Source organism: Canis aureus, chromosome 3, assembly GCF_053574225.1.
Source record: "Canis aureus isolate CA01 chromosome 3, VMU_Caureus_v.1.0, whole genome shotgun sequence".
Lineage (NCBI taxonomy): Eukaryota > Metazoa > Chordata > Mammalia > Carnivora > Canidae > Canis > Canis aureus.
In genome coordinates this window covers 50144298-50168313 of record NC_135613.1, presented here as the reverse complement: position 1 = coordinate 50168313, position 24016 = coordinate 50144298, and the positions used below count along the sequence as shown (strand labels likewise).

Genomic DNA, 24016 nt, shown 5'->3' with positions numbered 1-24016 from the left:
AGTGTAGGCCGAGGTAGACATTGCCCCAGCCTACAACACAACAGAGGACTTTTTATCCAGCCCTCCATTGCCGGGGTGCTTTCAGCTGACAAAGGACTCCTGTGGGGTGCTGGCATCCCAGCTATCTCCTGAGGTGGCTGCAAGTGGGTGGCAGTGCCAACTCCTGGGAAGAATGCTGGAACAGAAGTGCCTGGAGAAAGAGAGGGACTGCCCCACACACTGGAGCCCATATCAGGTCAGCCCAAATGACTAATGTGGCTAATTCTCTAGCCCCTCGGGCACAGGGAACTCTACCAACTTCCAGACGTTCCAGAGTCCTATCTGGATCTGTAGCAAATGTCAGAGTTCCACTCGCTAACAAAAGTCTGGAATTCCATCTCAAGTCCTTTAAAAAGCTGCTGCCAACTGGCTTTGCCTGTACTTTGTCTAAAGGCGTCAATGTGCATCTCGGGGCCAAGTGCTTCTCTGCCCCTCTAGACGAGGTCTGAGGTTGAGGCCACTAAACAGGTGGACCAGCCAAGGCCCCCAATAAATAACAGATTCCCAAGGGAGCAAAACCCTAAGAGCAAGGCTGGTATACTCTCCACCACCAGCTGGCCCCATGCATGGCTTATGTGAACGCCGTCAAGGCAAATGCTTAGATCAGTGGAATCCACAAGCTCCTCGGACAACAGGTGGTCCTGTTGGAGAGTTTGCTTCTAGAGTTGCATTGCCCAATACACATTCATGGGTACCGAGCCCTTGAAAGGTAGCTGGTCCAAATTGGGATGCCCTCTAAGTGCAAAATACATACCAAATATCCAAGACTTCATAGGAAGAATAAAGGATGCAAAATACCTCATCAAAAAGGTTCTATTGGGACAACCAGGTGGCTCAGTGGTTAAGCATCATCTGCCTTCAGCTCAGGGTGTGATCTCAGGATCCTGGGATCAAGTCCCACATCGGGTTACCTGCATGGAGCCTGCTTCTCCCTCTGCCTGTGTCTCTGCCTCTCTCTCTCTGGGTCTCTCATGAATAAATAAATAAAATCTTTTTTTTAAATGTTTGTATTGATTTCATGTTGAAATTATTATGTTTTGAATATATTGGATTCGATGTGTGTTATTAAAATTAATTCCATGTGTTTTTTTTTTTTATTTAAAATTACATGTGTGGCTCTCATTGTATTCTTATTGGACAGCAATGTTCCAGTGGAGGCATTTTATCTAAAAGGCCACTTCTTTGGGATTTAATTCCAGTGACACTGGATGGGATTTGACTAGCGGTGTGGGGATTGATGGCACAACCCTGGTGGCTGATGACCAGGACACGAGATGTGTGATGGCAGCGCTGGCTGAAAGTACTAGAACAGCCCGGGCCTCCGCCCGCATCCCGCCCTCCATTCATTACCCTGGAGGGCATGGCTGAGGCTTCAGGTGATGAATCATCACCTGGACTCAGGTGTCTGTGTTGGAAACCCACAGTAGGACATCTCCTGATGAAAGCCGAGTTACGTCATTGCTTCCCACCCTTTGGAAATGGAACATGAAATCTAGCGCCGAACACCGAGAGACTTTGTCTACGCAAGCCATCCTTGTAATGATGGAACTAATCTGTATCTTGATTTTGGTGAAGGGTGGACAAACCTATGCGAGGATGGAAAGGGTTCTGTGGGTGAGTGGTGGTGAGGGTGGTACGACCGTGTGAATGTGCTTCTTGCCACTGAATTGTACACTTCAAAATGGAGAAGAAGGTAAATTCAGTTATGTGTATTTTACCATAATTTTTTTTTTAAATCCGGGACTTTGACCTAAAAAGCAAGGATTTTCTTTCCCAATTTACCCTGTTCAAGAACCAAGGCCAAGGAGCCTTTTAGTAGGACCTGGAGTCCCAGCTTCTGGGTGATTGATCTGTAAGAGAAGCAGAAGAAGGGCATGTCCTGGCAAACCTGTTGGGGAAGGCATGGGCCGGCCTGGTGCCCAAGCCTCTCCTCAAACATGTCCCATCCCCAGATGGGTCTCTTATGCCACCCACAGGTGGACCTCGACCTATTACTACAGAGGTAGCCTTGATCAAAAAGGTTCATCAGTGTGGATGTCAGAGAGCCAAAACTCTTGGTGGAAGTATCAACACCTAGAGCTCCACGGGGCTGGGAAGTCAAGGACTATTTCTTTAGAGCAAATGGAATCTACTTTAACATGTGAAGTGGGATCAGCATTTGGGGAAGTACTTCTCAATATTATATCACTCAAGTTGCAAGGGTTTCGTTTCTGTTTTTGTTTGTATAAACTAAGGGCACTTGATTTCACACGCCACCCCAAAAGTATAGTTGAAATTCCTCATTCACAGGAAAGGTGTAAAAGAGCCCAAAGAGGGGCACCTGGGTGGCTGGGTCAGTTAAGACTCTGCCTTCCGCTCAGGTCATGATCCCAGGGTCTTGGAATGGAGCCCCGCATCAGGGTCCCTGCTCAGTGGGGAGTCTGCTTCTCCTTCTCTCTCTGCTCATGCTCTCTCCCTCTCTCTCTCCCTCTCTCTCTCTCCTTCTCTCAAATAAATAAATAAATAAAATCTTTAAAAAAAAAAAAAGAAGAAGAAGAAGGAGCCTACTGGTAGGGCAGAGCAGGGCAGGGGGTCTATCCCTACCTGAAATAGAAATAGGCCACCCAGAAGAGATGACCCCAGTATACCTCAGCTGAGTCACCCCAAGACACCAGTCAGCAGGGGAGGAGGGAGCTGCCAGGCTGGGAGTGTCTCTCTTATCCCATCACCAGAGAGCACAAGATAACAAGAGTCCAATTTGGGTAATGGGATCATTCCAAAAAAATAATTCTTTCTTTCCCCTTAAATTCACATTAGCTGGCCAGGAGTCCCTAAACTGCCCGGAATGTGTATTAAGAATGCCAGACATTTAGGCCATCAGTTTCAGCCACCAAGGCATGTATTTAGACCTGTATAGTACCACGTCCCCTCTGCTCTTGATCGCCAGCGTGGCCATCACCCAGAACCTGCACTAGTCAGCAGCCTCAGTGGTTCTGCATCTGACCTGGAGAAAGAAAAACACATGGACATCTACAAGATTTTGCTCCATTTATGATGTCTCCTTGGCCACTGCTCCCTGAGCCAAGAGATCCCAACTGTTTATGAAAAACAGTATTGTATTCCCTCTTGGTCATCTAAGTCATGGGAAATTTTTGTGTGGTGATGCATAAATCCCAGAAAGTTTGGTTTAAAAAGTTCTCTAAAGTGTGGGTGGTTCCTCAAGTTTGTCCTGATTTACTGAATATCCCGCATCCATGAAACAGGCCTGAAGGCTTCACCCGAACATCCCCCAAGAGGCCCTGTGGATACATGGGTGCCCTCATTAGTGAGTTTGGGCAGCTGACTGTTGCATGGAGCACTTTCAAACTCACAGTCAAAGGGAGCCTACAAGCCCGTGTCAGCAGAGTTGCTGGAGAGTATTTTGTTTTGACTCAGTTAGGGATGACCCTCCCATGATCCAAACAAAGTCCCTCTAATAAAGTCATTGTAATAAGTCCCAAAATAAGTTAACTCTTCCCTTTGATCAATCTGTCTTTGAGGTTTTACTCAGTCCATCAACATTATTTCACGGGTGCCTGTGTGTCAGAGCGTGACAAAGCCCCCAACTCTAGATCCTTCTCCCAACCATCCTCTCCTCATCATCCAGAAGATTGTCCCATGACCCTCCCACCATGACCAAGCAGCCACTGAAGAGCATGTGAATAAGTGCAAACAAGTATTGAGAGAGAAAGATGGAAGAGGTCTCAAAATGGTATGCATCAATGGCATTTTTATAAATATACAAACAGTATGTGTTTAGCCTCACTTTTGTAAATAAATATTTAGAGACGGATAAATAGGTAGATAGATGATAGATAGATAGATAGATAGATAGATAGATAGATAGATAGATAATAGATAGATAGATAGATATTCATGTATAGATTTACCTCAAAGATACAGATGCAATGAAATGCCAGGACACCTGCACCCCGATGTTTCTAGCAGCAATGTCCACAATAGCCAAACTGTGGAAGGAGCCTCGGTGTCCATCGAAAGATGAATGGATAAAGATGTGGTCTATGTATACAATGGAATATTACTCAGCCATCAAAAATGACAAATACCCGCCATTTGCTTCGACGTGGATGGAACTGGAGGGTATTATGCTGAGTGAAATAAGTCAATCGGAGAAGGACAAACATTATATGGTCTCATTCATTTGGGGAATATAAATAATAGTGAGGGGGAATAGAGGGGAAGGGAGAAGAAATGGGTAGGAAATAGCAGAAAGGGAGACAGACATGGAAGACTCCTAACTCTGGGAAACGAACTAGGGTGGTAGAAGGGGAGAGGGCAGGGGGTGGGGGTGACTGGGTGGCGGGCACTGAGGGGGACACTTGACGGGATGAGCACTAGGTGTTATTCTGTATGTTGGCAAATTGAACACCAATAAAAAATAAATTTATTATTTAAAAAAAGATATTCATGTGTATATTTTAATACCACAAATCTGAAAGCATATATACGAAATTGGTCACTGCAATACCTGACAGCATTAACTTTCTTTTCTTCCAGCTTCCTTTCATGGTTTTTCTACAGTGAACATGTATTGCATGTGAAATAAAAAAATTCAAGTGGGTTTTATAGGAAACACTAGCTTGAAAGGAGATGGTAAGTGGATGTGATAGCCATTTAAAGAGGTTGGGGTGTGTGTGTGTGTAGTTCAGGGGAGTTTCAAGTTCTGGCTGAGATGGTGGGCATCTCTGCACAAATATTTTAGGCTTAGATAAAGAGAAAGATAAGTGTTGTATTTTTTCTATGTGGTGGGAATTAAAATTATGTATGTATATCTATACATTATATCATTATATTTAGTTATCAAGGTGCCTTGACAGCCATTAACATTGTCCATCTTTACTTATTACTGCACCAATTTTTTTTAAAGATTTTATTTATTTATTCATGAGAGACACAGAGAGACACAGAGACATAGGCAGAGGGATTAGTTGGCTCCATGCGGGGAACCCGATTCAGGACTCTATCCCGGGACCCCAGGATCACAACCTGAGCCAAAGGCAGATGCTCAACCACTGAGCCATCCAGGTGCCCCTACTGCACCAATCTTATCCCAGACACTGACTGGCCTAGACAATATGAACTCTATTACTGACACCAGACCCACTAATTAACATCAATTTAGGTGTGATATTTATATTTACCACATCAAGCTTCATTATTTCTTCTGTTCCCTGATCAGAATAGGATGAGCCTCAGATTCAAGACTGGTCTTAATTTGATGTGCTCCAAACAGTAGAACAAGCAATTTCTTATGAAGTCACTTCAGCGATCTGTCATCAATACTTATAATAATAACACATAGTAAATGATATCCTTGCAATTAAATGGTATCTTTGCAACCTCCCTGGAAAGTGAGGGAGGAATCTTTCAGGCCCTGCCCTTGTTGTTCTGTTTGGGTTGAAGCCCAGAAGAGACCAGTACTAAGCTACAGGAAGTTGAATTGATCTACATAAGAAAGAGCACAAGGAGACCAATAGGGGGGAAAGGCACAGGATGAGGAAGGAAGTTGAAAGAGCTGGAAGAGGACAGGGAAGGGGAAGCAGAGAAGATCCAGAGCAGCTGGGAATCTTCTAGAAAAAAAAGCGGGAGGAGAGTAAAGGGGCTCAAGTAGCTGCTGCGGCCTTGGTGGGGACTCCGAGTGGGAGGAGAGAAAGGAGAAGACAAGTGTAGACAGCATGCATTATAAGAACCCCATGCAATGTGACACACATGTCGCTTCCACCCTACCCCACCCCCAAGAAAACCTTCCACAAAGAGTTGCACTACTCTTCAAAGTTTTTGTCTCTTTGGGGTGTATTAGTTTCAGAACAGGAATCATTCTCTTTTGCTGGACCAGGAAGGCAGGCAGCTGGGGAGGTAGTGGGAGGCCCCTGGGAAGGAAGGGGAGCAGTCAAACTCTGCCTTTGCTAAGTGGCGTGGGGCAGCCCCAGGGGCCAAGCCACCATGGTGCCACCAGCCCCGGCATGAGCCATGCCATCAACATTTCCGCGTGGCACGTGGAGGGCAACTGGAACCAAGTACCACAGCCTGAAGGGCTCCAGCAGCAGTTTTTCTGCCTCACTGTTTAAGAGGCTGGAGGTCCAGGATCAAGGTGTCATGAGGGTTGGTTCCTGCTGAGGGCCAGGGGCCTAGATCTGCTCCCAGGGCCCTCTCCTTGGCCCAGAGATGGCCCTGATCGCCTTCTCATGGCATTCTTCCTCAGTGGGTGTCTCTGGGTCCAAATTTCCTCCTTTTTATAAGGGCACCAGTCACACTGTAGTGACCTGACTTTAACTTGATTGCTCCTTTAGTGACCCTATTTCCAAATAGGGTCGCATTTGGAGGTCCCAGGGCTTAGGACTTGAACACATACACTTGGGGATGCTGGAGACACAGTTCAACCTGTAACACCCCTTGACAAACCCTCAACCCTTCCCTGCAGTCTCCACTTCAGAGATCACACGTAGGGGGCCCTCCGCTTTTCCTTCTCACGTGCTCACCCCCAAGTCCAGGCCTCCTTGTCCTCAGTGTCTTGTACAAATTCCTCCAAACTCCGACCTCACCCTTCCTCATTTGCAGTCAGGACACAGAGTTTTGTCAGATGCTTCCGTTTCTCAGGAAATTCTGTGGGGATTGAGAAGAGAGGAGGATCTCGCAGGTGGACTCAGAGCCGTTGAGTTGAAGCTTCTCTGTTTTTTGGTGCCCGTGGATTCCAGCTTTGTCCCCATTCTCTGTTTGGATGGACAGATGGCTCCCTGCTCCTGCCCTGTCTGTTGTCCTGGGACAGACTCTGGCCTTGGCCTCATTCCTCAGGGGGCTCCTTGGGCCCTTGTGGGGATGGGTCTGCTCCTCACAGCCTGGCATCTCCATCTGAAATGCCAGGAAGGGGCTGCAAGAGGAGAGACTGGTGAGCAGAGGGCACATTCAGGCCAGGCAGAGACCCTTGGGTAAAGGCAGGAGTAGGGATGGACAATATGACAACACAAGGAAGGGCTTGCTGGTCACCCGGTATAGCAAAAGGTTTGCATTAAAACCCAACTTTCTGGCATGGAATCCCAGGGAGAGCACAGCTCACAAGAATAAGAAATTACATCTGAAAATGTCTTAAATAAATCGTGTCTTCGAGGATTCATAATCATAGGGCTTCTTAAAATAAGGGGTCTTCCTATGGAGCTCCCAGGGGTGCTAAGGCTTCAGGTACAGGCTTCTGTGGCCTTCTCCAGGCAAACAGGAGAGAGAGAGCCTGGACTTCAGAGCCCCTCGCTCACTGGGCCCCAGCCTCCTCCCTAGCTCCCAGCAGATTCCTCACCTTCCCCAGCCTGACACACCCAGCACCCCCATAGGATTTCATATGGAGAAAGGCCTCCATGATTTCCAAAAAGTAAATAAATATGTATTATGTGCAATAAAAATATATATTATATTTTATATATAATAAAGACATATCTATTAATCATTTAATGTTATTTTATCTATAATTATATATTATATTACATTTATGTAAAAAATACATATATATATGCACCAGTCAATTAGTTAATGAGTTCTCTGTGCATATAAAATCGTTCAATACATAAATATTCAGCTTAGCTGTGATTTCATCTCAGTATCGTATCTGCTTCGTGAAGTCTGCATGGATGCCTGTAATTCATTCATTCATTCCTAATGAGCTAGATCATCTTCAAAGCAATAGGGAGCAAACTCCCCTGAGAGGAGCACTGTCTCCAGGGAAGATGCCCCAACAGTCAAAAAACAAGAAATATTCAGAGGCAGACCAGCCTTTGCCTTGGATGTTCCTGGTGGGTCCTGTGTGCACCAAATCAGCATTTCAAAATCAAGGCCAGGAATCTGGCTGTCTCTGTGGGACTGATATCACCTTCTGGGAAAAGAGGGAAAAGAAGATCCAAGCTGGCAGGGCTGCTCATGTTCTGGGAAGCTGCAAGGTCCTGTTTCAAAGGCTCTGCTTCCCAAGGAAGCATGCCAAGTTGTAGGGGCCATTTTTCTGACCCCCGTCTGTCCTGGGCCCCAAGGTTCTTAACATCTGGGGACAGGGTCCTGTGAGCAGAGTGGCTGGAAGGAGAGTTATCAGGTCCTCGCCTGTGCTAGGGCCCTACTTTAATTCTGCTTCCCAACCTCTAGTGTAAGGAGCCTTCTGTATGGGGAGCACTGCGCTAAGTGCTGGGGGGGGGTCACAGGAGAGATAGGAACAATCCTTGCTCTTAGGGGGCTTCCAGTGTAGTTGGAGGGAGGGAGTTTTATGCACAGACGATCAAATGTCCAGTGGAAAGTGTTAGCCTTCCACCGAGGGGCACTACTCTAGCCCAAGGAGCACCAAGGTGAGGCAGGGCCAAGTCTGGAAGCCCCGGGAGGCTTTCTGGAGCAAGTTCGCGTGCATTCCAGTCCGGGACTTGCTTTATGGAGTCTTCGTCTATAAATACCTCTGGCCAACACAAACGCACTTCCACCAAAGGATAGAATTTCAGCATTAGAAGCAACCTTCATGTGCATTAACCCCAGCACTAGTCTAATGATAGAAATCCTTCTAGGATACATGCAGGGAATAGTGTTTTTTGGTTACTCTCAAGATGGGGTGCTCACTACCCTTTGGGAAGGGGTATGGACCTCTTGGGCACCCATGCAGAGGATCCAGTTTGCAGAGCCTGCTTCCAGGTTCAGGGAGTGTGAAGGCTGAGGAATGGTGCTCCTTGTGTGTCTGGATGGTTCAGCATGCCCACGGCCCCAAGCACTGGGATTCCAGGCTCTCGGGTTGCATCTCGGGTGTTGAAATGGAGCGGCCAGCTGCCAGTAGTCACTCTGAACACCCACAGTGACTCAGGGCATGGCATGTGCCATGCAGGGCAACCAGCACAGCCCTGCACGTGGTGCCCTCCACCATCTGCCCCCCTCCTCTGCTGTGGGGTCTTGGTGACCAGAGCTGTGACAGGGCCATGCCTGGTGGCTCCACTCAGCCTGCAGGTGCATGGTGCTATATGCAGACATGCTGTTCACCTTGCTTTGAAGAGTTCCAATCTCACATCATTTTATTTCTGCCGTGGCCCAGGGGTCCCCGGTCACTCTTCGAAGGACATTAAAGGTTCTAGTTCATGCGAGCAGAGGGGCTGGGTCTCTACTGAGCTTCTCCTGGTAAACTCGAATTATCCACATCACCAGCACCTTGAGTCAGCCTCTCTGCATTTTTCAGTGCCCTGCTCTCTCTCCTGACCCCTTCCTTTCTTGACATCTATGGCCCTGGCGAACATCACCATCATATCCCACTAGCCATTTCTTGCGGGGTTCCCTCTCTGCCATCCTGTCTCCCACCAAGCCCCCACCAGTGGAGAATTTTGTTCCATCCATCTCTGATAGCCTTTGAAGCACATAGTAGGTTTCCACATGTGTTTGCTGAATGAAGAAATGAGTGCAATTTGAACCCTGCCCACCCACCCCCAAAACTCCCAATTACCCCAGGGACAGGGAAATGACAACAAATCATTGCACTCAAGCAAGAGGAGTATTTGTAAGGAGTGGAGGCAACACAGAGTCCATGCCTATGAGTCCTCTGTAAACACTGGATTGCTTGATAAACAAGATGTGCACCCAATCCGTTTCTTCTTTCTCTTCTCGTTAGCCAAGACATCCAAACACGGAGTTGGCTGCCTGCTTTCTAACACACATCTTGGTTTTAGGCTTCAGTAAAGGAAATGTTATCCTGAAAATTGTGGCAATTGCATTTGTGCGGTGATGTATAATCTTCAGAGTATTCTAAGCAAAGCATTTGTGTGTGCCAGTGGTGGGCCAGATGGCTGCTAGAGCCTTTTCTAGATCACATCCCCTTGTTTTATGGAAAAGAACAGAGATTCCAAGTGACTGTCCTGAGTTCCTGCAGGGAGGTGCATGTGGGGGCTGGAGCTACAGGTTACCCCATGACCCTGCCCTAAACTGGCTCTGCCCAACTGCCTCTCCTTCTCCAGCCTCTTCAGGAAAGACCCCCTCTTTTCACAGCTCCTCTCAAATGATCTACCACTGGACAATATCTTTGCTTTCTGGGACTTATTCAGAAAAATGCTGTGAGACTCAACCTACCTGGTGATGACAAATCATCTGTGACTTTCCAACCTGTACCTGGAGGTTCCTGCAAACCATTTGCTCCTCATCATAGACCCCCTGTAAGGCTTTCTCCCACTCCCACAGTGAAAGCCCACAGAAGTGGAACTCTTCCCTTCTTGGATTGTCTATTGAAAATACATCCTCCATTTAAGAAATTAGGGAGGGCACCTTCTTTGTAGTGTATTGATTTTAGTAGGAACTGATGCTAAGATTATTTCTAGGCCCAGAGACATGTAATATTAGTGGTCATGGAGGTGAAGTGGGTTTTTTAATGAAAAAAAAAGGGGGGGGAAGCCCTGATTTATAGTGTTTGCTTATTCCTCTGGTGTGTATACTCCCCCTGTGGTCAATCGCAAGCTGCTAACATGTCATCTACATGGACCTGCAAAGAGACGGATGCAGTTGGCTCTTATCAGCCAGTGCAAGTGGCTGCTCCAGCCACCACATTTCCTGAGATTTTTTTCTATGGGCTAGGGCCTTTGCAAGCTCACTGAATCTTAGTCCCTCACTGTGATTTATCAATAGAAATTGGAGCAATAAAAATACCTTCCTGATAGGTTTTGTGAAGAGTGAATGAAGTAATACACACAAACTTGACTTAGAGCAGTCCCTGCACGTAGTAAGCACTCGATACATAAACACAACCATAATTACCATCATTACTACACACATGATCTCATTTAATCTTTTCAACAGCCACAGGAAGCAGATGTCCATTGGACAGCTGACAGAGGCCCCTACTTGGTGAGCACATGTGTAGGTAGAGCTAAGAATATTGGGTACTGACTTCTCTACTGGGGAAGTCATTGCCACACATTCATCTCTTGACACCAACACCTCAGTTTACCAGACCCCATGGATGGCTGTGATGGTTCATTTTTGGAGTCACTTTGACTAAGCTGGGGCACCTGGGTGGCTCAGTGGTTGAGCATCTGCCTTTGGCTCAGGGCATGATCTCAGGGTCCTGGGATCAGGCTCCCTGTGAGGAACCTGCTTCTCCCTCTCTCTGTGTCTCTGCCTCTCTCTGTGTGTCTCTCATGAATAAAGAAATTAAATCTATTTAAAAAAATTTTTTTGACTAAGCTAAAGGATGCCCGGAGAGCTAGTAAAGTGTAATTTCTGAGCGTGACTCCAGAAGAGATTACCATTTGAATGTGTATACCGAGTGAATGCAGGTGGACCTCATCCAAGGCACTGAGAGCCTGAATGAAGAGAACAAAACAGTGAAGGAAGGGTGAATTGTCTCCCTCTGCTTGAGCTGGAACCCATTGGTGCCCTTGGTTCTCTGACTTTCGAACTCAGACCAGGACTTACACCATCGATCTCCCCAGGAGAAATAATCAGTGTTCTCTACAGAAGCAGAACCAGTAGGACATATAGAGAGATGTTGAAGAGGACATTTATTATAGGAATTGGCTCATGTGCTTATGGAGGCTGTGAGATCCTATCGTCTACCCTCTGTAAACTGAAAAATTAAGTATAGTTCAGCCTGAGTCCGAAGGCTCGAGAATGCAGAGACCCACTAGAGCCAACCAGATGGTCAACTGGAGCCCCAGGGCACATCAGCACCAGCACCCAGCAGGATGTCCCACAGGCCTGCTCATGTACAGGTGCATTGGCCCCTCTTGCCCTACCCCTGAGACACATCCAGCAAAACACCTGTCAGTTGAGCTTGACACTGAGCTGCCGGGGAGGGCTCTGAGGTTTCGCTGGGCCGAGGGCAGGTAACTTCCTTATCACCTGAGCAGTATTCACAGCCCAGTTCCTCCTCACCTGCCTTTGTCCATTTCACACACATCTCAGCGTGGTCTTTGAGAAAAGGGGAAAAGCGTGCCTGGCACTGAATGGTGTTCACTGTGCATGTAAATGAGGTGGGCTCATCTTGGCTTACAAGTGCCAAGCTCTGGGCACCTTTATTTCCTGCTCATGAGGCTTGGATGGTTCTGTGGCACTAGATGCTTAGAAGAGGGGAGCAGAAGGCAGCTGGCCCATGACTCGTGCATGCTCGGCCCAGGTCAGAGTCAGGCTGGGTAGGGGTGAGTCTGGGTATGTCTTGTGGCTGCTTCTTGGAGGAGCTGAGTTCTGTTCCCCAGGGTCCTCACACACTCTCCAAGAGGGTCTCTCATGAGGCTGCAGACAGCACCCTTGCCAAGCAGCCCAGGGCAGTGGCGCACAATGGAGGCCTGTTCCCGTGGAAGCCAGGAATATTCTATGAGAAAAAAGCAAGAGGAAAAAAATGTCTAAATATCTGTTTTTGCTTCCTACATCTCACCCACACAAAACATTAACTTCATACCAAGCTCCCACTGGATCGGTGTCCAGGGACTTCAGGCAGCCCTACAGCAGGTCAGGAAGGAACCAAGGAAAGCTAGCCATTTCTACACTAGCTCTGGCTGCATGTCAGCCCTCTAGCCTTAGCCCCATGCTTCATGCTTTCAGGGTTTTTTGTGGGCTGGTGTTTTGGTTTTTGTTGTTTTTTTGGGTTTTTTGGTTGGTTAGTTTTTGAGTTTTTTTAGTTTTTGATAGAATTATTTGCCACAGTTGTATTCCAAAGGTGCCAAGAGCGGGATTTTTTTTTTCTGATTTGCATTCTTCTCCTATTTTTGGTATTATGTATTTTTTAAGTGCAAAAGCCATTACCTTAACTGGCTACATGAATTGGTAAATTCATGTTTTGACCCTCCCTATCACACCTGCTAGAGATAACCTAAGCCACAGCACAGCTCCTACCGGTTTGGCTGCAGGCAGGGTTATGACCTTCAGGGTGGTGAAGGAATGCAGCTTTTATTGTATGATCACCTTGTTATGAAATAGAACCTTTAAGAAGGAAGGTGGGTGGGGCACCTGAGTGGCTCAGAGGTTAAGCATCTGCCTTTGACTCAGGTCGTGATCCTAGGGTCCTGGGATCAAGTCCTGCATTGGGCTCCCTGTAGGGAGCCTGCTTCTCCCTCTGCCTGTGTCTCTGCCTCTCTCTGTGTCTCTCATGAGTAAATGAATAAAAAATCCTAAAAAAAAAAAAAATCTTGTCAGCTAACAAGGAGCTTACATTCCATGCACCATTCTGATCACCTAAGAGAAAAGAGGGCAATTTTACTACCTAAAAATCACTTGCCAAAGTCTCAGTGACAATCAGAAGAAAAAAAAAAATACAGAAAAACCCTCTGTGCTTAGTCTTATCAGAAGGTAAGAGAGATTTCAAAGCTGCATTAATGAAAACAATTTGATTCTGGCACATAAACAAGCAGACAGATCAATGAGCCAAAATGAAGAGTCCCAAAAGATACTGGAAAACAGAATAATTTAATGTGTAAAAAAGGGCAATCATTAAGGGATAATGGATTATTCTACAAATATTATTGGAAAAGCCGGCCAACCATTAAGGGAAGAATTAAACTGAATCTTCTTTATGTCCTTATACTAAATGCCCTCATACTACGTGTTTAAAAAAGAGAAAAGTCATGAAAGTACCAGAAAAGAACATGAGATCATTTTTAATGAAATCTTGGAAGAGGAGAAAGTCTTCCTAATTAAGACAAAACTAAGAAGCCACAAATAAAAATACCGATGAGGTTGACTATATAAATATTTAACGTTTCGTCCATACCAAAAATGATGTCAGAATACAAATGAAAAGATGGGGAAAATATTTGGAATACAAGTTATGGATAAAGGACAAATATATAAAGGGCTTACCATGAAAACAGGACTCAGGAACCACAAGCCAAAGGCCAACAACTCAAGTTTTTTAATGAGCAAAACATATAAACAAGAAGTTGACACACACGAAAGGGAAGCTAAATGGCGAATAAACAAATGCAAAGAAAACAAAAAAAGCAAATTCAGATCTATAAAATTTGTTTAAAAAATTTGTGTTGTTACCAATTAGGTTGACAAAGATCAAAACTTTGATAATATGCAGTGTTGCAGAAGATGTGCAGAAGCCAACATTGGCCTCGGCTATGGAAAGAAGTGTAGACAGGTGTGACCTTTTCCAAATATCTGTCCAAGTAAGAATGCACAGACACGGCAGCTGCACTTCCAGGAACTCATCGTGCAGATGTCCTCACGCATGTGAGCAGAGACAGGGCATCTACAGCTTTGTCGGCCCTAGCTAGAACCTGGAGCCCCCCTACACACTCACCGAGAGGTTAAATTGGTTAAATGCTGCTTACATGCATTGTGAGCATTCACACAAAAGTATACTCAGCAGCTGGGTAAACAGATGCAGTGGTTATGTGTTCTAAGAGAAATAACCTCCAAGGTCGCTAACTGGAAAAAACAAGGAGCGGAACAACACGTATGCTGTATGACGTGTCCACGTGTGCATTTGGGTACACACTTGTTTGTTTGTTCAACAAAGCTTTACTGAGCAGCTGCCACATGTGAGCAGCTTTTCTTTTTTTTTTTTTTTAATTTTTTTTTTTTTTTTTTTTATGATAGTCACAGAGAGAGAGAGAGAGAGAGAGAGAGGGGCAGAGACACAGGCAGAGGGAGAAGCAGGCTCCATGCACCGGGAGCCCGACGTGGGACTCGATCCCGGGTCTCCAGGATCCACCCTGGGCCAAAGGCAGGCGCCAAACCGCTGCGCCACCCAGGGATCCCCGTGAGCAGCTTTTCTAAGCAGTGAACAAAATAGACGAAATTTTCTCATATCAGCCTTTATGGAGCTCACATCCTTATTATATTCGATTTTAGTTTCTTATATCAATGGGGAGAAGAGTAATTGGAATAGGTCATTGGCCATAAGTCACATGTGGACAACAATGAAAAGATGAGGGGTACAGGGAGGGGTGCCCCTGTCAGTCAAGGTCTCTGAGAAAAGCCAAGGCTTGAGGAAGATGAGGGAGAGGGGCTTCACACCTGGATAGGGAAGAGCAGGCCTGCCAGGAGGAGCAGCAAGGGCAAAGGCCCCAGTGGCAGGATAGAGGAAGAGCCCAGGGCCAGAAAGGCTGAAGCAGTGGGTGCCAAGGAGAGCAGGGGAGAGGTGGTCCAGAGGAGAGAGGGCATCGATGAGCATCGGCTGTTTGAGGGACTCTGGCTTAACACCCAGAGATATGACATGATCTGACCCCAAGTTTTAAGAAAATAGAAAATTTCCAAACAGATGCACACCAAACCTAATGGTGGTCACTTCCAGGGAGGGAAAGAGTGGGAGGCCGGCAGGGAGATGTGGGAGAGAATTACTTTACATCATATTCTGTGGCCTGTTTTCTTCGTTTTCCTGTGGAAAATGTTTTTTTCCATTAAGAGCCCTTTTGCCTTGTGTAGAACACAAAATGAAAGACCATCCCCCAAAAAGGGACCCCCCCCCATTCCTGGATGGCTCAATAATCTCCAGGTTGCCTGGGTGACATGTCAGATTAGGTTCCCCTCCAGGGCATTGGGAGTAAGGTCCCAGGTAGAGAGGTGCAGGTGTCTGGGGTGGGACGCCATTGGCATGTACAGGAATTAGAGGGGATGTGAGCTGTCCTTCAATGCACTGCACACAAAGATGGTATAAGTAGAAGGGAACAGAGTGATGCTAAGAGATGAGTTCAGGAAGTTGCACAAAACCCAAGTCCTGCCTCTCCTAGAACCCACACAAAGCCAAGAACGCCCTGGAAGGAGGACATAGATGCAAACATCATCTGCGTAATGTGTGCTGGGCAGCAGGGTGTGGGGGGATGCGTTTTGAAAAAATTTTTAGGAAAACCTATGGTTCATGAATATTTTTAAGGAAAAGATTTATAGAGGGGCGCCTGGGTGGATCTGTTGGTTAAGCATCTGACTCTTGATTTCGGCTCAGGTCATGGTCACAGGGTTCTGAGGTGGAGCCCCATGTCAGCAGGGAGTCTCTTTGAGATTCTCTCTCTCCATCTCCCTCTGCCCCTCCCCCCACTTGCACATTCTCTCTCTCTAAAAATAAGTAAATAAATCTTAAAAAAAAATAAAAGAATTGTAGATAGCAGTCCACTTTTGAATATACCCAGGATGCCCTACCCTGTCCTCCACACCCATTCATATCACTCTGTCTCTTCAAGCCTGGTTCTGAAACCCTCACCTCTTTCAGAAAATTCTCTCCAGGGAATTCCACCTACCTTCATCCGTCTACCAGGAGATGCTCAGCACTCAGGCCACCAGGCCCACTTCCCTGGTCTATGGCAGATGTCAGCAGTGGACCTGCAAGCCTTGGGTGTATTGAAATCAAATACTCGACCACATCACTGGGCCTCTCTGACCTTCTGTCTCCTCATCTTCAAAATGATTGCATGAGATTAAAGGATCTTCATAAAATGATCTCGAACAAATCTACTCACTCAATCACTCTGTAGTTCTAAAGCAACTGGTTGTGGGGATAGCCCATGACCCAACCCAGAAAATGAGTTACTGCAAATGGAGCCCAGAAGCTCTGAGCAGGCCCAACTTTGTTGTAATAAGAACACAACCTTTCACATTGATGACTTTGAAGGGAACAGCTCTCCCTTGTATGAAACTTCCTACAAACACTTTAAAAAATTGTTTGTGAGGTCCTCAAAGACAAGCCTTTCATCCTACTTTCCCTCATCTGCTCCATCTTTTAAGACTGAGCATTGAGTTATTGATAAGCCAAGTCAGTGAGAAAGGAAACCCAAACCAGTTTTTGCCTCTGCTTTTAGATTCAGCTGTTGCTCTGCCTCAAGCCCTGCCATGGCTGTCCGTTGTTCTTAGGAGAGAGGTTTGGTTTTGGTTTTGGTTTTTCGAGGTGACCCACCTTTACCCTCTACCTATCCACCCCCTAGCTTCAACTTGGATCATTCAGCCCATCAACCTTCCCAAAGTGAGCATCTCAAAGTGCTTTTCAGACCACCTGCATTGGAATTATCTAAAATTCTTGTTTAAAGTGCAGATCTCTGGGCCCCCATCAGACCTACTAAATCATGTTCTCTCAGTGTGGGCCCCAGGAATCTGCATTTTAGCACATGCATAAGGCAATTTGCAAGAACTCTGAGGTGTGAAAACCACTGCTTCTGCTCAGCCACTTCGACCTTCTTTTAATGTCTCAAGTGAACTAAACTTCTTCCCACTGAATTATCTAGTGGTCTGTAAAAAATTACTCCAAAATTTAACAGCTTGAAGCAATCAATGCTTATTACATCACTGTTTTTGTGGTGAAGAATTTAGGAAGCCAGACACTTCTGGCTTAAGGTCCCTCATGAGATCTCAGAGGTGTTGGCCAGGGCCACAATCCCTTGAGGGGGTTGGAGGATCTGCTTTCGAGCTCTCTCCATGGCTGTTGGCAGAAGGCTTCATGGACTTCTCCATAGGGCTGTTCACATGATGTGTGGCTCACACAGCAAGTGATCCGAGGCAGAGAGTGGGCACCCAAGACTAAAGTCACAGTCTTTTTATAACCTAACCTTACAGGGGACACACCACCACTTCTGCTGTGATGCCACTCATTAGAAGGGGGTCACTAAGTCCAGCCTCACACTCAAAAGGAAGAAAGCAAGCTCTGTGTCTTGAAGGAGGGAGTATCAAAGGATTTGTGGACATATATATTGTTTTAAGATTTGATCTATTTATTTGAGAGAGAGTGAGAGAGCAAGAGAGAGAGAGCAAGGTGAGGAACAAAGGGAGAAGCAGACTCCCCAGGTCCCAGGATCATGACCTGAGCCGAAAGCAGACACTTAACTGACTGAACCACCCAGGTGCCCTTGTGGGCATATTTTTTAAAATACTGCTCTATTTCCACATCTTAGCCAATGCAGTTTTTGGTAAGTGAAATGCCTCCCCATCCCCTACACACACACACACATACACACACACACACACCACACATGCACACTTGCCAGACTAAATCCTACTTGCCCTCAAAGGTCGAGTCAAGATCACTTCCTTTAGGAGCTACCCTATATGGTCACAGAGGGGTGGTACAATCGCACAGCTCCAGGTGGCACCATTCACCCGGTAGTCATTGTAGCCTTGTGTTTATTAAAACAATTTTTCAGCAGATTCCTGAAAATATAAGAGGCCTACATTCTTGGATATCTGTCACAATTTTCAGGGGAGTCTTTGTCTGGCTGTAGGCCAATGAAGAGCCATCTCAGGAATCCCACAACCCCATCTTGCATGGCACACTGTAAGGTCCCAGACTTACAGGAGGGCTCCTATCACATGCATGCCCTTTGGGGGACTACAGCCCAAACTCCACTTGCTGACTGAACTCCAGGCTGTGTAGTGTCTTTCAGGAAGTTGGCAGCACTGATGAGCGTGAGCTCTGGTTCTACAGGGCAGAGTTCCATGGTTATTTTCTGGGCACATGCATCCTCAGGTGGGTGGCTGCCCCATGCACTCACTGGAAGAGCTGTGAACTGCCAGCCCACAGATGATCTAGGGCAGGAACTGTGAATCAGGCTGGGCTGATAGATGCCTGTGTGGAGAGGCCATGCTGTCTGGTGAGGAAAACTGAGGTCTGGGAGTCAGATGCAATTTTTCTGCTTGTGTGACGCCACGACATCTCTTAACCTGGATCTTCCCCATCTCAGGGTAATTGAAGCATTAAGTAAAGTGCGTGATCACACTGAAAATTTAGATGCTTCATACAAACATAAGTCATTGTTACACCGAGCCAAATCTGAGGGCAGGTAGAGAAGAAAGGAAGTCTAGAGCTCCAATATTTTGTGGAAATCAAACAACCAAATCGAATCAGGAAGCACTGATTACCATGGAGTGTCACCCAGCTATTGAGAAGAGTGATTTAGATCTCTACGTGTTGACTTTAAGCACATCCATTATGATGTATTGTTAAGTGACAAAAACCAAGGAAATGTGCTACATGGCTGGCACAGTTGGTAGAGTGTGTGACTCTTGATCTCAGGGTTATAGGTTCAAGTCCCACATTGGGTGTACAGATTACTTAAAATCTTAAAAGAAAATGTATTTTATAAGGTCCTGTCTTTGTAAAAACAATCATCTTAATCATAGGAAACAAACTGAGGGTCACTAGAGGTGAGGAATGTGAGGCGATGGGGTAACTGAGTGATGGACATTAAGGAAGTCATGTGATGTAATGAGCACTGAGAATTAAATAAGGCTGATGAATCAGTGACCTCTACGTCTAAAACCAATAATACTTTATATGTTAATTAATTGAATTTAAATAAAAATGTTAAATAATAAATAAATAAATAAATAAATAAATACATTAATATAGCCATTTCTACCTAACAGGCCAGGATTGTCATGTTATGCTACTCAAGGAGTTTCATTCACATTAGAGTCTATGTGAAACTGTGTCCCTCCCCCCATCATTGTGAAGTGGTGTAGTACTCAGCCTGTGCAACTGTACAAGGACCCCTGAATAAGATGCTGTGCAGGGCCTAGAGGCCATAAAAAGAAGAGTGAAGTAGTTACTACCCCTGTTTTGCTTCACAGTTATCCTGTTGTGAGATCACCTGAGTATCAGGATCTCTGATCATCCTGCTTGAGCATTTTAGAGGCCAGAACTCTCCCAATGACAGGCACATGGGTGTCTCAAGAGCTTATGGCAAAAGAAGCTCAAATATGGGGCTCCCCTACATGATAGCCCACTCACCTCAATTTCCTCAGGAACAGATCCTCAAAAGTGGCTGAGACACTCAAGGACATGGGCATGAGAAGGTGAGGAGAGAGGACCCCTCAGGGAAAGCATCCAGGTTCACTGCAGCAATAATCAGAATAGGAGGGAAATTGGAATCAACCTGCACATCCATCAGGAATGGGTAAAGGAACTCTGGCACCTCAAAGCGATCCAAAAGGATGGAGGCAATTTTGTACCTCAATGGGAAGAGCTGTCAAACGAAAAAGCAAGCTGCAGAATATGGATAGTGAGTGATTCCATTAAAAAAGGCCATATGTATTATGATACGTGTATATTATGTATATACATATACTAAATATATCTGTATCTGCTTTGAAAAAGAGTCTACAAGGTTATATGCCAACTGTAAACAATGATTACGTGCTGAGTAGACATCAAGAGGGAGAGACTTCCACTATTTACTCTAGATGCTCAATAAAAGAAGATCAAAAATGTATTGAAGTCACAAAAGCTGAATCTACGTCAGGGGTTCTTAACATCTTTTATATAAGATACATAGGACCAAAAAAGGAAACTAATTATTTTAAAATGAAATAATCAAAATATTGTTTAAAACAGATGTTTTTGTCCTATGGGTTTTATTCATGCATTACGTAACAAGATGTAGCAGCAAGCCTAATGCCTACCATCACTTCAAAAAAGTAATGAGCAATAAGCATGCACAATACTTCAAGATGTCCACAACCATCATGCGGTGTGAAAATGTCTGTAACTCCTACCAGTGACAAAGTTGTAGGTACTGTGAACACTTCACCCAAGTGCTAAAACTCACTGAGAGGTCGGTGGAAATAAAGATGTAATTTTTTTTGTCATCCAAGTTCATGAACTCCTGAATTCTATTCGTGGGACTCAAATGAAGAACTGTGATTGTTTCTGCCATCTAGAAGTTCAGCCCTTGTCTGGGGGTCAATTCCTCCTTTACTTCTGTGAGAGATCACTTTGGAGAATTTGTTGATTCTGTAGATGTAGGGGATATTGATGTAGGGTGTCCAGCGTCAGTGAAATTCAGATGTCTCTCATGGCCTTTTTTCCCAGCTTTCTTGAGATATAATTGATATATAACATTGTTTAAGTTTAAGGTATATAATGTGTTGATTTGATACATTTATGTATTGCAAAATGATTACTACCATAGCATTAGTTAACACCTCCATTCTGTCACCTAATTACTTATTATTTTAGCAAGAAAATTTTAAATCTTCTTAATAACTTTCAAGTATATAATACAGTATCATTAGTTATAATCACCAGGTTATACATTGATCCCTAGAACTTGTTAACCTTGTAACTGGAAATTTGTATCCTTTGACCAATATCTCCCCACTTCCCACTCCCAGGCCCCTGGAAACCACTCTACATCTGTTTCTCTGAGTTCAGCTTTTTTAGATTCCATGTATAAGTGATATCCTGCCCTATTTGTCTTTCTCTGTCGGATTTATAAAATAGATCTTTTATTGAGGCTGTGCCTTCCTTGGTTTAGATAAGAACTTCTGAATAAGTAAATAAGGGCTGCACTTCCACAAATGTGTTCAGTGGTGATTTGGTGGTGATGGTGGCAAAGATAGGGCTACAGATGAAGATGGTGGTGGTGGTGATGGTGGTGAAGCTGATGGTCATGGTGGTGGCATTAGTGGTGGTGGTGAAGGTGATGGCCATGGGAGTGGAGTTGCTGCTATTGTGTGTGTGTCCAAGAGCTACTCACTTTTGGTCATCAGAAGGTATAACTTCCTCACACTCTGGAAGCAGGACCATAAAGTGGGTGAAACAAAAGCCCTCTGTTCTGCTGAAGTGTTCTGAAGCCCCAAATGCACTATATTGTGATTGTTTTTTCCAGGCCAGGGAAACTAAACCATATCTTATGAATAAGGGGCAGTTGGCATTCCTGGTGGCAATTTTATTTGCAATAAAGAACAGAGGGAGGCTATTTGACAGGGCTATTGACAGGGCTATTGACAAGGAGGACGGAAGTGGCTTTTGGATCTCCAGGAGTAAGGTGCAATTAGGCCTGGATTGTGAGTTAATGAAGATGCACTGAGATCTGTGTTGGAAGTCGAGCTCTTCCTCACTAGGTAACAGAAATCAGATTAAGATTTGTAGGCCTCCCAGAGTAGATGCTTCTGGTATCAATTACTGTGCTTCTGTGATTCCGAGTCTTCAGAGTAGACTCATTGACTGTTACCATCTGGACAGAGCTGTGCTTCAGGAGGCTTCGTGGACACCCAAAGGCTAGGTTGGGAAGAAGCCAGACAGCACTGACCTAGGACCTAGAGGCAATGCTGTATGTAATACAGTATCATTAGTTATAATCACCAGGGTGATTATAGGTACAGACTGACCAGTGGCCACAACGAAGGTTTTCTGGAATATACAAGCATTCCTCAGAGCTACCCCCACAAGGTACCTGGGGACTTCCTGTTGTCTTTGGGTTAGAGGCTCAGACTCTTGGTATCTGAACATTAAGGGGACATGCATCTCCTAAAGTTTGTGAGTTCAAAGTCACCTTGATCACTTATATTTCAGGGAGGCCGAGTCACTTAAAACCAACATCATTTAACTTTGAAATGACAATAATTAATTAATTAATTAATTAAGATCGAATGGAAGGGAAGAGAGTGGAGGGAGGAAGCAGATGGTGCAAGGGCAATGTCAAGAAGGGGGAGCCATGAAACAGCGCACTGCTTTCTCCCTGGGTGGAAATGCACCCCTTGCCCCAAGTCAACAGAGGGGCCTACAGAAACCTGGAAAAGGTGGTAGGAAGCAGGGTTGTCTGTCGTAGAGAAGTGGAAAGGTAGAGCTGATGATCCTTTTGCTCTGGAGACTCGGGTAAGTCCCATTCAGGTCCAAAGGGCCAGGGGCCAGTGCTGGATGCCTGGGCCTGGCTCCTTGCCCAGGGTCCAGTAGGGACAGTAAGGAGCCCTGAGGTCTCCTTTGAACCTGCCCAGGACAGAAAGGCAAGCAAGGAGTGAGTGTCCTGGAACAAGCAGTGTGCAAATGTGAGCACTGTCTCTGTGTTGCTGCGAGGGGTTGAGAGGGAGAGCCCCAACCCCAAAGCATGCCCGAGCTGGATGATGACTCCATGGTGCAACAGAAACAAACATGAGAATTGGGGCCAAGCGTAAACTGGAGGCAGCTTTGCAGTTTGAGAAACTCACCAGGCCACTAAAAAAATTCAACGTGGCCAAAAAATTTGCCATGACCTCACTTTTTTTTTTTTTATGAGCAGCTGTCCTGATACTAATCTTGCCTCTTTCCCTAATCCCTTTTTCATGAGATTGGAGGGAATAGATCAGGAGCCTAAAGCAAATATGCTGTCACAGAACCCCGGGGCTTCTGTGTAACGTGCACCAGGATTGCGATTGTCCGCCGTCTCCACTCCCAGAGGTAAGCCTGAGCATGCCACCTTCACGGCTGGGGCCCCCAGCACAAGCGAGCACTCCGTTCCCATTGGCATGGCTGCAAATGTGGGAAGGGGGAGGAGGAATCAGGTCTGGGAAATTGCATCCCTTCTGACAAAGGTGAGAGAGAAAATAATGTCAATTTAGAACCATCATAGACACATGGGTTGGTCGTTAAACAGAGGAACCAGATGTTCAGTTTTCAGAGCCTGCTTCTTGGGCCCCCGAGATCCTACAAGGAAGGACATGTCAGGGGTACATGCTATATTTTTTTACCTGAATCGTTGTATCAGGTCTAAAAGGAACTTTATAGCAAAGCTGCCAACTCAATGCAAACTTTTCTGGTCAAGTGGTTTTTCCAGCTTCTGGACATTAGGAAAGAAACCATCTCTCCCCAGGGCATTTTGTTTGGGGTGTTAGGACTTGCCGTTGTAAAACTACTTCTGCTCAAGAAGTAGTTGAGCACCTACTATGTGCCAGGCTCTGGCAGCGTGGCAGTGGGACTGACCTTACCCAGATCCCATGGCACTCAGCCTCTCCACCCAAGCTCTGCTGGTCCAGCGGCACACAGAGGATGGGCTCGGAGTATGCATGCCTGGTAAGGAGGGGGCTCCAATAAAGCTGCTTCACAGAAGAGGGTGTCATAGCTGAACCTGCTGGTCAGAGTACACCATCAGGACTGCCTGCCTTAGTGAAACTCGGGTAGAGGAAACGATGTGGGAACAGGGGAGCAGCCTAGCTTGGGAATGAGAGCCCGGGTTCCCATCCCAAAGGAGTTCACTGACCCCAGTGTTAGCTAGCCAGCTAGGCCAGCAAGGATACAATCCTAAGGACAGTAAAATGCACAAGGACAATCTAT

The 24016-nt window shown here is 45.7% G+C and overlaps 1 long non-coding RNA gene across 1 annotated transcript; it reads right to left on the bottom strand.

Annotated features, from left to right (window-relative positions):
- Window positions 1-11559: 11559 nt before the first annotated feature.
- On the bottom strand, window positions 11560-23724 carry LOC144305301 (uncharacterized). The gene is made up of 3 exons (XR_013372352.1): window positions 20535-23724; window positions 19718-19952; window positions 11560-12373 (listed from the first exon to the last, which is right to left on the bottom strand). It is a non-coding gene; the product is annotated as an uncharacterized LOC144305301 (long non-coding RNA).
- Window positions 23725-24016: the final 292 nt, after the last annotated feature.